The sequence below is a fragment of the Chrysochloris asiatica genome, unplaced genomic scaffold, assembly GCF_000296735.1.
Source record: "Chrysochloris asiatica unplaced genomic scaffold, ChrAsi1.0 scaffold00144, whole genome shotgun sequence".
NCBI classification, from domain to species: domain Eukaryota; kingdom Metazoa; phylum Chordata; class Mammalia; order Afrosoricida; family Chrysochloridae; genus Chrysochloris; species Chrysochloris asiatica.
The window spans coordinates 8,004,307-8,008,310 of NW_006408662.1; the positions used below are offsets into that span (position 1 = coordinate 8,004,307).

A 4,004-nucleotide genomic window follows, 5' to 3' on the forward strand; every position below is an offset into this window, starting at 1 on the left:
TGGGTCGGACCCGACTCGATGGCACTTAACAACAACAACAACAAGTCGAATTCTGATTATCAAGCCATCAAGGCTATGTCAAATGGGTACTGTCTGCAAGTTTGAGTTTTCTTGTGCACCTCCCTTCACTTCATATTAGCTGGATGCTTCACTCTCAGCTCTAGATTTCTGTGGCTCTGTCCTTGTCCATGGGCTCAAGTGTCTTCAAGTCTCACCATACTTTGTACCAACCAGCCCTTCCTCTTCTCTTTCTCATTTCCAGGACAACAGGAGACAATGGACTGTGGTTGAACTCAGCCCATTTCTTCATTGCTGCCTTTTCCCCTCTTCCATTCATCAGTAGAACAATGTGGTCACTAGGAAGCTTACATGCCTGTTTGTGTGTTCCCTTTGAATTTAAGTCTTAGAGGGGAGTTAGTCCTGAAAGAAGCTGATTGCTTGCCTTGATGGCTTCTTGCTTATTTTTGTAGTAGCCAGTCATGTTGACATTTTTCTTTGGCTTTTTCTTGATGATTTTTCTTTGAAGATGTATCTTTTGTCACTCTAGCTGTTCCAGGCTGCTAGATGTCCTTGCTACCAGCAAGTTTCTGGATGGAACTCAGGATTCTACCTAAGGTTCTATACTCTGCAAGGGCTTTGCAAGAGGTCTATTTCACTGGGAAAGTTCTAGCACCCCTTTTAGGTATTCCAATCAGTTATAGGTTGAAGATGGGTTTTCAAGTTTTTTTGTAATCATGTTTCCCAACATTCCTTTCTATCCCACTCAAGTGTCTATTTTACAACAGTAGGCAAGGGAAACCTATATTAATAAGACAGTCAAGCATTTTAGTATTACTTTTCCCCTTCAAGCTATGCTTAGATCCCTGTATCACAGAGCCCTGTTGTTACAAGGTTGAGTATGCATCACTATTTACCTTTGTCTCACTTAGGCCATGCAAAACTGTCTCAGTGTTCCACTATCTGTCTTGTTCTTTCTCCTCCTCCCCCTTCTTGTATTGCTCTCTCCAACACCCAAACTAAACCCTCCACCCCAACCCCATTGTTGTGGTTACCTTATATTCCATTAACTCTTCCCTCCATTTAAGACAGTCTATGTTATCCTGTAATCTATCTGACCTTCCCCTCACCTGGATCTCTGTTCCACTGTGTTTACCTTCTTTCACATTGTAATTGTTTACATCATAGACTGACCTCCCAGATCCTCTGTTCTTATATTTATTCTGTTCTTGACTCTTTCATTTGTTGATTGACTTCAGGGTGATCCTGCCACATACGGCATTCTCTGGTTGTTGTCTGTTCTTGTTGGTTCTCAGTCCACAGAACTTCCTTTAGGATGTTTTTCATAGCAGGGTTGGCTTTGGCAAAAACCCTTAGCTTCTGTTTATCCTTGAATGTTTTGATTACACCATTGTATTTGATTAACAGCTTTGCTGGGCAGATGATTCTTGGTTGGAAGTTTGTTTCTTTCAGTGTTTTATATAAGTCTCCCCATTGCCTTCTTGTCTGCATGGTTTCTGTTGAGAGATCCGAGCTTAATCTGATTTGCTTGCCTTTGTATGTTACACTTCTCTTTTCCCTAGCTGCTTTCAGGATTCTCTTTATCTTTTACTTTGGAGAGCTTGATTATTATATGTCTTGGTGATTGTCTTTTAGGGTCTATCCTTCCTGGGGTTCATTGAGCTTTTTGAATGCTTATCTTTTCACTTTTCAGGATGTTAGGAAGATTTTCTTCCAGAAGCTTTTCAACTATCTCCTCTGTGGAGTTATGTGATTCTTCCTATTCTGGAATGCCGATATACTTCTTCATGTTATCCAACATGAATCTTAGGCCTTCTTCAGATTTTTTTTATCCTTTTTTTGTGTTTGCTCTTGTATCATAATAGTGTTGAGAGATTTATCTTCTAGCTCACTAGTTCTGGCTTCCAATTTTTTTATTCTACTCCTTTGCCCTTTCAGTGTATTGTCCATTTCTGATATTCTATTATTAATCATTTGGACCTCTTTATGTAGGTTGTGAATAGTTTCCAATGCTGTATCTATTTTATTTGATTGTTCCTGCAGTGCTTTTCTGAATTCTGTCTTATTTTTCTCAACTCCACTGTATAGTGTTTTGATACATTTTATGATCATTTTTCTGAATTCTTTCTCAGGCATTTCCAAAGCCTGTCCATCTTCCATTATGGAGTGTAGGTCTACTTCCAGCTCATTTGCCTCAGTCATTTTATCTCATTTCTGGACATGTGCTGATACGGTCATCTGTTTCTGTTTTTTGGGCATATTCAGGAGTTATCTGTGGCCTTAAGTGCCTCCAGGTAGATGTGATCAGGAGATGGGCTTTCTTTCTTCCTGAGAAATTTTAATATGCTGCTGTTTGTCGTTGTGACGTAACTTAGGATTTAATTTTTGGCCTATTTCCTTTTTAGTTTGCCTTTCCCACTCCACAATCCCCATTCAGGCCTTTTGCCTAGTGATAAACAGTTCTGGGCCAGCTGTGGCCGTTTCATGTTGCCATTTGTTTTTGTTTTTGTTTCCAACTATCACTTTATTTATATTACTATGCTTAAGTTACATGGGAAAAGATAACCAAGCAGTTCTGCCCTGTTTCAGGTAAACTTTCCAATCAACACCAATTATGTGGTGACAAATAACTAGGAATGGTGACATCTTTGGGTCAAGATTGACAAGGAAGAATGGGCTCTGGTGCTACGGTTCATCTCCAACAGGAATATGGCACAATGACCAGCACAAGCCACGCCAACACTGGACCTTTAGCGCTGGTCACACATTCGGATCTCTTCTTTGAAGCTAGCGAACCAGGTGAAATAACTGAGTTTTTAAAAAGGTTTTAAAACGAAGCCTAAGTATGTTTAAAAACCATGCTCTTGACATTATTTTCCTTTCAAAAATTGACATGAAACACTTTTCACTCTAAAAGCCCAGATTTTTGTCCTCACTTAGCCCATTATTATATAGCTGCAGATAGACTACCCTGCCTCAAGATGTAAACATAGGAAAAAACAACAACAAAAAAAAACTTAATGGCATCTGCATAATATTCTCTACACACTGCTGTTGGATGAACATTTTTTAAAAAATAAGAAAGAAAGAAAGTTTCCATCTTAGATTCTCACAAGCTCTTGTTCCGCAGTCCATGAATCTGACTCTGATGCTAAGGTGACAGTGTATGTAAGTAGGTTTTTGTTTTAAGTGAAGGAGACCTGGGAAAAGATGGTATTTCTCTATTTTTCTTCAAGAGTTATCAGATGGTACATGCTCCTCAAAGCCCTCACTTTCTCGAACTAGAGCGCGTTCCAGGATCACACGGCCTTCCTTATAACGCTGGCTGTCTTCAGTGGCAAATTCGTAGATCCATCCCAGTTTGCTATTGCAGTTTTTGCAGCTCACATCTCAAAACATGTGGTGGCCCATAAGCATGACCCGGTCTTGAACTTCACTGTACTGCAGGTTAACTACCTTGTTAAAAATGAATGCCCTGCCGGTGGCACCTGTGAAACGAGTGGAGATGAGCTCAGAGCGGTTGGTTAGGATCGTGTTGCAGTTCGCACAGGAAAACAGGTGGGTGTCACCGATGTGGTCAAGGAAAATTCTGCCCATCTTTATAGGTGAAGTCCAAAACACATTCATTTGTCCTCTAACTTGTTAGGGTGTAGAAGGGGTTACAGTAGCCCGCCTACCCTCCAGCAGCAGGAGCAGCCTGGGAACTCCTGCCATTTGGTTTTAAGTGGAAAGTGTCACTTTAAATTTCTAGGATATCTGTGTGCATGCATAGTAGAACCCTCTGGGGGTGGGGTTTGGTTGTCCACTCAGGCACCCCCTCTAGTCATCAGAATGGAGGTACACAGACAGCAAGAGACCAATGAACAGATACAAAAAAGAAAAAAAAGAATGTCCACACCTTTATCTCCACAGTTTTGTCAGGCATCCATGGATGCTCTGATCCGATCCCCATTGGTATCTCCCAATATGGCAGCTCCAGGAACAGC

General features: G+C 40.8%; 1 pseudogene; it reads right to left on the reverse strand.

The window, feature by feature from the left end:
* Positions 1–3,249: 3,249 nt before the first annotated feature.
* On the reverse strand, positions 3,250–3,615 carry LOC102814873 (annotated as a pseudogene).
* Positions 3,616–4,004: the final 389 nt, after the last annotated feature.